Source organism: Excalfactoria chinensis, chromosome 1, assembly GCF_039878825.1.
Source record: "Excalfactoria chinensis isolate bCotChi1 chromosome 1, bCotChi1.hap2, whole genome shotgun sequence".
Taxonomy (NCBI): domain Eukaryota; kingdom Metazoa; phylum Chordata; class Aves; order Galliformes; family Phasianidae; genus Excalfactoria; species Excalfactoria chinensis.
The window spans coordinates 127,556,182-127,569,269 of NC_092825.1; the positions used below are offsets into that span (position 1 = coordinate 127,556,182).

At 38.1% G+C, this 13,088-nt stretch overlaps 1 protein-coding gene across 4 annotated transcripts in view; it reads left to right on the forward strand.

The window, feature by feature from the left end:
- LOC140262845 (uncharacterized) overlaps nt 1–13,088 on the forward strand; it is an 82,905-nt gene that overhangs the window by 49,970 nt on the left and 19,847 nt on the right. For all 4 annotated transcript variants that reach the window (XM_072357486.1, XM_072357460.1, XM_072357468.1 and 1 more), the window contains exon 2: nt 10,422–10,570. The gene's annotated coding sequence lies outside the window, so the exon portion shown is untranslated. The remainder of the gene's footprint in view (nt 1–10,421; nt 10,571–13,088) is intronic.

A 13,088-nucleotide genomic window follows, 5' to 3' on the forward strand; every position in this document is an offset into this window, starting at 1 on the left:
TTCAGTTTGGGGGAGGTTCGTTTAATTTCTTTTCTTTTTTTCTCCTTTTTCTTTTTTTCTTTTCTTTTCTTTTTTTTTTCCCCCATTTCATAAATTCTTTACTTTTACAGTGCTGGAAACTGTAAGGAATAGCATAAGCAAAAAAGTAAACCACTGGTTCACAATCACATAAATGTATACTAGCTGAGCTGATGTCCCCCACGCCCACATATAAAGTAGCTCCACATGCTGAGCAGGATTTGCAGACCGTCAGCTGCACTGGGTGGGAACAAAGCAGGGAAACACTGAGCAAGTTCATTTCCCAGCTTCTATGTTGCAAATCATTCCTGAGCCAAAGGCATCACTCCAGCTTTTTAGATCTCACCTGGCCATACCGCAAGATGCAAGACTGCTGTAGTATCTAGGACGCTAAAAACAATGTAAGGAAATGACTGCAGATATCTCAGAACATCTCCGAGTGCTTTTCAGAGCTCCTCCTAGCACACAATTCCGTGTTTTTTTCGTCCTGACATCAAGGTCGCCTAAGGCAGTCATGACTCTGAAGGAACAAATGCAAATGACTCCTCTCACCATACGCTCCCAAAGGGAGTCTGAAACATTCGAGGAGTGATCTGAAGTAGTACCACCATCCAGAGCCTTGAACAAGCACTCCTTTCAGCAACCCTGGGCTTTATGCTAATCTGCCAGGCTTCCTTCATTATTGCATTTACGTTTTCATAGCTGTTTTTCATAGTTGTAAAGCAGACTCTCCCCTTCTGTTTTGCTTGTGGCACAGAACACACTAAGAGGCAAACCAATGCAAAGAAAGGCCCGGAAACAAATATAGCTGGCTTTAAAGACCGCAGTGTACTGACTTTGATGTCCAGCACTTCATTTCATCCTAGCCATTGCATGCCCAGCTAACAGTGGGCCAAAAATGAAATGCCAATTTGTCCACCTCTTAATTTTGGAAGGAGGAAGATCACACAGACATGGATTGGCTGCTAATTTAAGGCAGAGCAATCTCCTTCCTTCCTTCCAGTTTCTTTCAAACAACAACCCAAAGCTCATGTAACCCATTCCATCACTTTACCTTGCACTCAGAAATGATCGGTCTCAATATATAATTCAACTCAAGTTTAAATCTGTCCTATTCAGGGCACAGAGTCCCCAGAACAAACAGAAAGCCCTCATCTGACAGCCTCCTTAAAACCATCTCAAAACTTTAGCAATTTTAGCCAGAGATGAAATAGAAGCAGAGTCAGTCCTCTAGGGAAGACTCCTCGATCACCTCACTAGCCCAGCCTCAATCAAATCCAGCTCACTTTGGTTCTCCCAGCCAATCCCTTGTGTTTGAGCAGAATTTTTTCTCCCCAAGGGGAAAAAGAGGCAGAAGATAGAGGAAGAGCTTTCACCTGCTTGTTCTTCAGTTACAGTAATAATTCTTATTTCTGAAAGCATGTATTGCTAAGAAAAAGGGAGTGTTTTCACTGGTCCCAAAATAATACTTTCACTCTTCCTTAACACAACTTTTTAGTAAGATTTTTTTTTTCAAGTATAAAGAAGGAGAACCTATTCAAGGCATTTTTGTATATTAATAGTCAGATTATTCCTCTCTAAAAAAAATCTTCGTAACACCTTGATTGCATTGCTACTTCATATTTGCTTGCGTAAATAAACCTGAAGTTTTACTGCAAGAGAGGCAGCTATTTTAAAGATGGCAAAATTTCAGCTCTTGGATGGTTGGTTTCATTTAACAAGGCTCCACATGAATTTATGAACTGTTCCGTAACGTCTTCTGCTTGCACCAAATGGCAGACTTTAGGCAGAAACCCAATGTATGTTTAGCTAATGTATAACAAACAGAGTATTTACATGGTCAGTGGACCCTATTAGGTATTAAGAATGGCCTCTTTCTAAATTTTCTGCTAATTCCCTTCCGCAACAACCTGAACAAAGTGTTCGTTTCTCAGAGAAAGCTAAGAAAATGTGTGCATCTATGTGTGTGTGTCTTTCACTTTAAAATGTCTTTAACAAAACTTCTGACAGTTACCTTATTGTCTTTTGCTCTAAGGGTGACAATGTAGTTTAAGGTATTGTTTCCTGACTTTAAAGGTGCCTTGTGGTTTTTAAGGATATTTCAGCAGCTAAAGGAATTCTACTGCAGACACAGGGAACCAGTTCATTTCTTAAGCAATAAATGGCAAGCAGGGTGGTGCTGAATAAGCATGCTTCTATGGAATTTCTCTTTGAAAAGCCCACTAGTTAGGCCCTATAACACTTCAGTTGATATTTCTACAGTGCAAACACGATAGTGGAAATTAAGTTGCCCCAGCAAATTCAGTTTAGGAGAAATTTGTTATGAATAAAATGCTGCTGCTGGCCTTAGAACATTGAATTTATCCACCAAATAATATCTTAGAAATACCACTTCAGAAGAAATCAGCTCTAAATAATTGATAAATTTGGTTTGTTTAGAAACCTTTTGACCCCTGTAATAGAAAGTAAAAACACATTTCAGTTATTAAAGTCACATATATTCCCTCTGGTAGGGGAAGCTTTTAATTTTAAGCTGGTCTCTGTTGGGGCCATTTGATAAAGCTTGGAAAAACCTTTTCAACTGCTGCTGGTGGATTTGGGTCAGCTTCCCTTGGGAAAATGGCAAAAGATAAATTTGTAGCTTTTCATAACACATAAGAAAACTTCAGAGATTTTAAACATCAAGAACTATTGGAACTGAAAGACAGAGTTTCTCTTTTGTTTCTCCCCCTCCTCCTCCTGCTCCTTCTTCTCTTTTCTTTCCAAAAAAGAACTTTAAATTCTCTTGTTGTTTTAATTTTTTTCTTCTTTTCAGCAGTGGAAGCTAGAATGTTTTGGCCTTTCTAATGACAGTACCAGCAATCCTTATTAACATAAGATTTATTTTGAGATAAAAACATCATTAGGCAATTTTTGTTTCCAAATGGAGTCATTTCATTGCATTGCTTTCAAAGCCAAGAGTAATATAAAATACCGTCTATTGCATATTTTCAAAAACACAGTTCTTAAACTTTGCTTTCAGTCACTGTTACCAGATCTTTATGTCCACAAATACAAGTTGGTCTCATTTCCCCAGGACAGTAACCACCACTTATGAATAAAGGTGCTGATTCAGTCGGGACTGCCAAAATGTAACTAACAGCTACACTGCTGTTTCACAAGAGAAAAGAGAGCATGGATGACAATATATATATATACACACATATATATATACACACACACACGCACACACACACACACACATATATATATAATACCAATGAAAAAAGAAAAAAAAATTAAATTAAATTAAATTAAACTGTAACAACCCCCAAAAGCTGAATATCTGGGTAGTTATTTTTGCACAAATCAACTCCTTGCAGGCAAAACTGCAGATTGTACTACCTCCCGAGCCTCAAATCTGCAAGGATCTGTGCTCACGTTTGGTGGGGTTGCTGCTGTTCCACACCTCTTCAGGCATCACTGCCAAGAAGTACAACCTGCATGCATCGTGATGCACTTCCTTTTCTATACATTCATCTGAGACTAACAGATTCACTTCGCATAAACTACTGAATGGCTATTATTCAAGAAAAACAGCTCTTTTTTGCCACCAGCCTAAGATGAACTAGAATCAGCACCTTAGAAGATGAAATCTATGTATTTTCTCACAGCCTCTGCAAAGAGACGGCCTCTTTACCCTGTTGTCAGTAAGGCAACAAGTGATGATCTGGGATACAACAGCAAGCTCAGAGAAACACTGAGGAGATAGATGCCTCTGGAAAGTTGCAGCCCTGCTCCTAAATTTCATGGTAAATATGTAATTGATTCTTTTGAAATTACAGATGTCCTTAGCTAAATTTTTGAATCCTGGACCATTCACCTGGCCAGCCTCCCCCTACCCACAATCTGCAAAGAGTGAGCAGGAACAAACCAGTAAAAGCAAAGTTGTCTTCATAGTAAACGAGCCTTTCTTGAGCAGCAAATTGTTTCTTTTTGCTGTTTCATGCTTGGACGCTATTCCCCATGTAAGACACTCTATTGCACAGACTCAGTGGTAAATTATTAAAAAGGTCTCTACTGGATATCCGTTCTTGCTGCCACAAATTATGTGTTCATGTACCTATGCCTATTCTTGGCAGGTGTAGTTCCTCTGTGAGTACTTTAGCAATTCAAACACCTGCATTTTTTCGTTATGTTAAGTCTGCTCTTCAAACAGTTGCACCTACACTCCATTAGCACCCACACAGGGAGGCCAACTCTTGGTAATTTATGTTGTGAGGGGATTGCCTTCTTGGGCAAGAAAGATACTATGCAGGAAGCTGGACTGAGATTTTACAGCCACGCTGTTCCAGCTTCCCAAATAAACACTCTTAGCACGTATCTTCATGGCCACTTTATCCACTTGGAACAGGATGAGTGACGTGGGCTGCTTTGTATGTACTGTGCACTAAATGTTCACACAGGAAATGAGTGAGGAGTAGACAGTGTTCAAAATGGTAACAAAATACTTCATAGTGTTCATAGTGTTTTCCTTCTTTAAGAATGTCTTAGAAGGATGTGACATTTTGCATGGGAAAATTCTCATGTCTTTTTTTTTTTTTTTTTTTTTCATTTTTATTCTTGTTGACACACTTTGTCTAAATTGATGTAGGCTGTTCATCGTTCTCAGACAACCTCGTAAGCCAGCAAACTCAGCACATGCTATGATGCATAGGCATGCTTTCATTGTTGGAGGGTACTATTCAGTTCCATCTAACAGAGTACTTTGCCCTGTTGTTTTCAATTAGTCTCCTAGAATCTCTGGTTACCATCTTATTTTGCCCTTTCTTTGACTGATGCTACAGGAAGTCCCACTACAAGCACTGCCATTTCTCCTCCTCTTTTACTTTCCTTGTATTTTTTTTTCTTTATTATACTGCTCTTCTCTCTGACCTCCCCTCCTGCCTTTTTTGTTGTTGTTCTTCCTCCATTATTATTCTTCCTCCTCTTCCATCCACCTTATCATAACCTCTGACACATAGGCATCTGCAAACTGAACCACTGCCTTTCTCATACTTCAGTAGGCTTATTCTTCCCACCTACAGCCCCACACAAACTACTGCTAGCTAATTCCTCATACCTAATGATTGCTAGCAGTATCTTCCCATGCATATGCACCTGCACATATTTGCCTGCTAGAAGACTACATGTTTTTCTTCACATGGTACCCTGAAATATAATCTTCTATCCAAAACAATTGGATACTCACATTGGTTGCAGAGGAAGAAGCCAGCATTTGCAAAATAGAATCATTGCAGTCACTAGGAGTGATTAGTTAAAAGACAAATCACCTCATAATCAATACTGAGAACCTAAAATATGAGCACAAGATCCTGCAAAATGATTGCCCAATAGCAAAAAATTTCAGTCACAAGATAGTGGAATAATGTTCAGCTGGGGAAAAAAAAGAGAGTCTTGCAATTGTTTTTATCAACAAGCAGTTCTTACAAAACAAGCACTGGAGCAAAAACCAGTCAAGTTCAAATAGGGAGTGATGACCCATTGTGACTTTTGGAAATGATGTCACAGAATTCTTTCTAGAATAGTGAAAAAATAGAGGGAAAAATAACTATATGGTTAAGAATGGAATTGTTGAGTACATTGTACTCAACACAGTACATATTTAACATGCTTGATAAAGAGGTTCTACAAGGCAGGTTTTCCAGACTGCCTGTCTGTTGAACAGCAAAAGAAGACACAATACAAGGGTAACTCCAGAATACTGCCAATCGCTTTCCACAGTAAATCTAAAAACTGCAAATGAAAACCTCAAAATAGATCTACCTTTTAAGTGCTAGAAGGGACTGATTCCAGTTGAGTAACCACCCGAATAGGCAGAATCATCCAGAACATAAAAAATGTTGTAGTATCATACGTAGTAACAAAGCAATCACTTTACTTAGATTCTGTGTGAAGAACACCATTGTATGGCTTAAAGCAAGAAATCAGAAATGGTAGCCATTATCCCTCATGCTTCTCTGCATAATTAGAAAGCAGAATTCAAGGTATCTTATAAAAAATAAAACACCTGACAACAAAATCAGCAGTAAATACTGTAAAGTAAAAGCAAACAAAGCACTGAAACCACATGAGATCCATGATCATGTTAGCCTAGTGTTGGAACAGATTTATTTGAATCAAATGGGAAGGATTACCTCTTGCAATGATTATTTCTTGAGTATTTTTTAAATTGAGCTGCTGAACAACCCATTGATGCAACAATGTAATGACACATTGAAAATCACAGTTTGCTCATCACAGGATTCCAGATGAGTTAATAGCAGATAATTGCACACATTTCACAAGCATCTCATTTCAACAGTTCTCTTTGATATTTCAGTTTTGGTGCACTTTGTAAGCTCTGGCTGTGTACAACCAGGAATGGTAGGAAAATGCATTTTCCAGAGAGAAATGAACTTAAGACCAAAAACAGCCCAAACCCCAACAATCCAACCAAAATGTTTCCGTTTTCTTGGTTAGAACTTTTTGATTAGAAAGACGTAAATGTTAGTGTCAAATTCTAACAAGTTTTCCAAACAAAAGATAAATACTAAGTTAGACAGTGAAAGGTAAGACCTATGTTAATTTTAAAAAATGTGTATAAACTGGAAGAAAAAGAAAAGTGAAGACAAGATTGTCATAACAATTTATCTACAATAGCAGGAGAACATTACAGACAATAGTTGCCTCACCAGCACCAAGACCATATATCATCAGTAACCTTGAATGTTCATATTTCTGGTGCAATGTAAGTCCATAAAGATGACCCAGAAGGATGTTACTGTGTGTTTTGAGGTAACACAAATGCAAACTTCTACAAGTCATTAACTCGGGCTCCTTGCTGGAAGAAAAAATGCAATTCTGGGATATAGTGCATTTTGTATTAAAGTGAATGTCATAGGCAAGCTTATCATCAGTTATACAAATCTCATGCAGTCTTACTAGCAATAACATACAACAGAAATAACACACAAACATGTCTACATGATGCATCAGGATGTAAGTTCACTTTGGCAAATGCTTTTGCCATTGGAACTGCATGGGGAACTAAAGAGAGCAGAAGATTTCAACAGTAGTTACTGACCAACATCCCAAATTCCATCTGAGACATTGCTATTCATGTGTGTGTTCATAAGTGTCAGAAGTTGGTAACATCTTCATTTCATCTGGTTTCATTACTGGCATTTTATTTCCAAAAGAGTGGTGATACAGATCTCATGGTATCCACTGCAATTAGTAAAATTGATTTCTGCCCTGTTTATATCCACAGAGAGACTGAGCCATCCTCTAAGCAGCATGGCTTCTGAGCCTCTGCCCTGGTGCCAGTGTCTCTGGTTGTTTGTCTTTTTAATTGGCAGTAAGAGTTGGGGTAATCACCAGAGCCTCAGTTTATACATTGAATGCCACGCTGACATGTGCTGCTGAGTGTCGGAGTGGCTGGGGTTTTGCAGTACATCTTTAGCCCTCTCACTGCTGGAAGCAAATAGCAAGAAGGAGGAGGCATGTTCCTGAAAGGCTTGGTGCAGTGCTCAGTGCCTCTCCATGTCACAGAAGACCATCTCAGCTGGAAATCTTTCAAAAATGCATCTAGTCATCAAAAACTCAATTCACGTTTTTGCATTACCAGTAATGTCCCTAGAAAGCTACCAAAACAGAGGACTGGAAAAGCTAGTCTATTTGTTTAAGAATAGATATAAGGAGCATTGCATTGCATAGAGGTATACATTTCTACATTAGGTTAAAAATGGTTTAAGGTATGTGCATGAGCCTTTGAACTGCTGCTGTTCTGGAGTGAGCTGAATGAATCACCTCAACTTTACTCATCGGCTAAATTCCTGAGAGTGTATTTCATTTCAGAAGCCCCTATAAAGGTTCAAAAAACTCCAAAATTCCCAAGTTGTGAGTAATTCTGAAAGCAAAATATTATTTCTTGCTGAATTGGTATAAAACTATAGCATGAAGTGCTTCTAAAATAGAAATGTATTCCTCATCCATCTTTTGTTATGAAACACTTGGGTCAAAGGTAACTGTTGTTCTGTTGACATGTGTAGCCTTCCCAAGAATCGGATGGCTCTAAGACCCAGAAAAAATTGATGCTTGTGCACAGCAAGCATTACCTGTGAATATGAATGTTCCAACCCCTTCCAGAAAGTCCATAGCAGGATCTCTGCACATGAGTAATAAAATGAGTGCAGAATACCTTCAGTGACTGAGTTCACGAACCACACTAACAATAAGGATTCTGCAGGAATAACAGGTTCTATGTAGTTATTTGAAATTCTTAAATTATACAGGTTTTTCAACCAAAGAATTATATTTATGAACCAAGATTTACTTCAGTGGGTAGCATGTTGTTTCCAAATACAACAGTTTATGATCCTTCACGCTCAAAACGCTTAAGTTAAAGTTATTGCTTGGACTGTAAAATCAAGCAGTTAAGTCAAAAATTAGGTCTAAAAAACATTTTAATTCTACATGCAAACTTGTTCTTATTCTGATACATCCACCTGCAATACTGATGTAGACAGATCCAACGGGAAAGCGTGACTATATGTAACTATATGTAACATACGTATGTAACATACATTTGCACCACAGTGTGTTGAGACGACTGAATTAGCGTTCAGAGGAATTTCCTAAAAAAGTGTTAGAAAAGCTGATTTAATGTTGACTTTGTTGTACATTATTTTAACACTCTTCCATATTTCTGGTATCTTAAGTTCTGTGATGCAGGACACATTGCTACCACAATAGTTATTAAGAATGTTAACTGCAAAGACATTAACTGAGCTTTCCTCAGCCTACTCCCCACACTAAAGACTTCAGGGGGATACTTTGGAGATGGAAATTGCTCACTCAGGAACTTCTATAATGCAAGAGCTTAAGTGCAGTAAGGTCCTACTTGTGCTCTTCTTTACACACCTTTTCATTTCCTAGGCTTCAGTTGACCCAGGGCACCAGTGTGTCTCTTGGTCCTGGCCATACCAGTGTGAGCCTGACTTGGAGCCTGGAGCCCACTGGTGTTCTCTCAAGAGATACAAACAAGAAGAGTCTAATGGAAGTTTTTGTCACTTTGCATCCTAAATGGAATTTCATGGGACAAAGAGGAGAATTCTGTAGCCCGAGGGGATTTCCTCTAATGAATATCAAACACCTTCTACAAACAACAGAAATGTGAGAGGTTCTCAAAATAAAAGGTCAGGGGGATTTTCTGTTATAGAAAGGCTTTAATGGCCTAAATATGGCATGTTGTGACCAGCTGCCCCTACAGTGAATCAGTGGAAATCCTGGTGAGGAGCTTCCTCAGAACTCTTGTCTGCAATTTGAGTAGCTTTAATTTGGGAATAATCACTGTCTAGCTTTGAGACAGGGAGTATGGTGCGCATCTGGTAGCAGCCCTGAGAGAAGAGAAAGAAAATGAGAAGGGAATTCAAGCAGAAAGGAAGAATGTCACTGTGCCGGAGGCAGCTGGGTGGCAAACAGTCTAGGCCCATTATCCACAGGTAGCGTTCACGTGTAGGATACAGGAACAGGAATTGGGTGGCTGGAAGATCCAGTCATAAAAAGGGCAGAGGAGGATCATGGATGGTTAATGATTGATGTCTGCCCCAGGCAGTGAACGGCCTGGCGGCTGCAGAGAGAAAGTTACTCTTCCTTTAAATGCCCCCACTTGAAAAATTAGCGTAAACATCTATTTGTGACCAAAGTTTGACTTGGAACCTGATCAAAGATGAGTAAGAGGGGATGTCTGGAAAAGCTCAGTAGGTGCTCTGACCGTGCTTGCATCTCATTATTCATCCCCAGACATGGAAGCTTCACCTTAGGGAAGGTAGAAAGGAGCAAACCTCAGAGCTGGATGAGACTAGTACTCTCACTCCAGAAGTCCATGTCCCTGGAAGGTTGCTAGCATGTTTGTGTGTAGCATCAAATTAAGACATTTTGGCATATGAAGAAAATATTGAGAAGTTTTCTTTTGCCCTTCCTTTTGCCCTCATCTCTGTTCCGTCTATGTCTTGTCTTCTCCACCTGGGCATTTCTGTCCTCTCTCACCAGCCACCCTTTTGTCTGGGACTCACAAGGTCTGGTTGGGTATAATATTTCTGTAGCCTTTATTTCTTTTCTGTTCTGATTGCAGTATGACATTGGAAGAGGGGCAGCATCTGCACTACTTCCATTTTCAGAACAAAGAATTTGACTTTCAGACCTGAAGGATCTGGAGGAGTTCATATTACACATTTGTCTGTATACAGTACACATATCATGAATTCAGTGAGAGGTGTGTTTTGTAGTTTTAATGTGTGGAAAGACTATGATAATCAATAGGAACTTTGAATGTGCAGGAGTATGTAAGTAACATTGCATTTATATGCATTCTTCTGTAGATAAAAGAAGCAATACAGTTGGGATGTTCAAGCTTTCAAAGCCTGCCTTCACATTAAGCAAGAAATGCCTCTTAAAACATATATTATGGGACCAGATGAACATGTCCTTCAGACTTTGAGAATTATTTAAAATGTTCCAGTAGATGAAGGTAAGAAAACATTCATTTCAGCTGGTCTTTCACTTTGATACGTGCCGATGAGTATGGAAATGTGAAAATGAAACAACTTAAGAATTTGTAGCTCAAATTACATATGAAAATCATCCATTCAAGTGTGGATTTAATCATTTTTGTCTTAGTCAGCTCATTCTTTCAAACACCCGTTTCCCATTCCAGGTTACAATACTTATACTGTAGTGTAGATTACTATAATTAACAGGTTAAACACATGAAAACAGTTTTTTCCCCTTGATGTGCCTTTGGATCCTTTATTTTGCTAGCAGTTATACATTAGAGTCACTTCCTACAAACGAGAAACAACTGCTGTGGGGTTTCTTAATGCTGCTAATGTTCTTTTCTTTCCCTCCAGTATTAACAGTGAGAAATTATTGTCTGTAAATAAAAAAACACAACGGAGTACATGTCATGAACAGCATGTTTAAAGTCGTATGTATAATGACCATAAGTACAAACTGCTTACATTTCCAGAGTAGGCTGTGTTGCATCTTCTTAAAAAGACACAATGAGAACCTTTGTAACCTCATTTTATAGAGAAGCTGTTTTCTGATCCAAACAAACACCTTCAGTTATAATACAGTTTAATTCCACTGAATAAAGAGAAAAATGGCTCATGAATGTCTTTTGTGCTGCGATATTTTAAGCAAAGATTAACAACGTTCTTACTTTGTTTTCTCCACCAACACATGCCATGTGGCATGTCGTAGATTTATTTATTTTTTAATCATATGTCCTGCTGGTTATAACATAACTTAATGTAGCAGCTGCAATTAACAGACTGTCAAAGGATCAACTAACAAGTGCTGATAAGCTTCATTTAACTAATTTGAGGAGTGGAAGTTTAATTTTTTTTTTTCCAGGAAGGTAGCTTGTTTCCTTATTTCCTGTCAAGTGAGCCAACTCCTGTGACCTGTAGTTAAAAGGGCCCTTTGTAATTAAAGCAGTGAGTCTCCAAGTGAACAGTTCTCACAGCAGGAGGAAAAAAAAGAGAATAAAAAAAAAAGGAGGATGCATGACACTGCTTAACTAACTAATCGGAGCTCAGCCAATCCATTTTCCTGCAGGCCAGCTAGCTTACCATGAGCACGCAGCATCTTGCCTTCCATTGGTTTCATGTCCATTTTATGGACCAGTGAGTCTATTAAGATCTTGGTGAGTAGCCCTAACCGAGGGCAGGGCTCTCTCCTAGGCATCAGCCCATAGACTACCAGAAACTGATCAGCCATGTTATATCAATAACATTCTCACACTAGGTTGTGTAAATTGATCTTTTACAATTTCTCTCGGTGACAGTCTCTGTAACCAACAAGATAAATCATTCCTCCTGTGGCTTTTTTATTGATTGCTGAGACCTGTATAAAAATTACACTGCTCAAGATGTGAAGTGAACATCCTCATAAAAGAAGACTTTCTATTTACAATCAAAATACGTTTTGGTCCAGATCAAGCACAGTTTTTACTATGCCAGTATCGTAAGAGACAAGAATTTAACTGAGATTCAAAGCACTGAGAAAGTAACCCACATAAACTTTTAAAATGCAAAATGTGCTATACAAAAACCAGAAGGAACAAAGCAAACAAACAAAACAAAACAAAACAAAAACTTCCAAGGTTATAAAGTTTTGTCAAAGAACAGGCAGCAGTTATAACAAACCAAATGTTAAACACAATGATGCAGAAGGAGCACAGCAACAAAATCAGCTAAGTTTTGGGGGGGGTTCTTTTCACTTTTTTTTTAACTTTTTTTACAATTACATAAGCTAACACTAATATAAATTACTTTCTGATACTGTGCAAATGTATATATTTTTAAGTAGAACAATGTGATTTGAGAGCTCCTTACCTCTTCAAAAAATAAATATTCTGCAGCTTTGGAAAATCTGGCAGCAGTAATATTATATTAGAAAAATTTATTCAAGCTGTGTAGTGTGGGCTTTGCTTTTTTATTAAAGCAAAAATTCTAACAGTGTTTGATAATCAATCAAATTCATCCACTGTTTTTAGGTAGGATCAAGACTCCCCAGCTTTATTCCTTCCACTTCACACTATCATTTTAATTCTGAAAAAATAGTCACTGACATCTTTTTTTTTTTTTTTTTTTTTTAACTTGGTTAAATGTTAAGTTAATATCATTTATATACATAGCTTAAAAGGGAGTTTTTCTAGATGATGGACTTATACTTAACAAAACCATTAAATGATAAATTATCAAAAACAACTGAACAGTTAAGTAATTTAGAGGGCAGAAGAATAAATTCCACATACCATTTAAATCATGGTACTGTAACTGGTACTGGCTTTGGAGAAGGCAATGGCTGGTCCATGTCTCATTTTACCCACCTGCAAAAAGAGTATTACATGCTTCAAGAGGAAAAATGTCATTACCATATTGTGCTTATTTAAATTATTAGAGATATACTCAAGTCACTCTCTTCCTAAGGGAAAGCACAGCATTTAAATCACTGTTTACGAAGTACTCAGAAAATCTTGA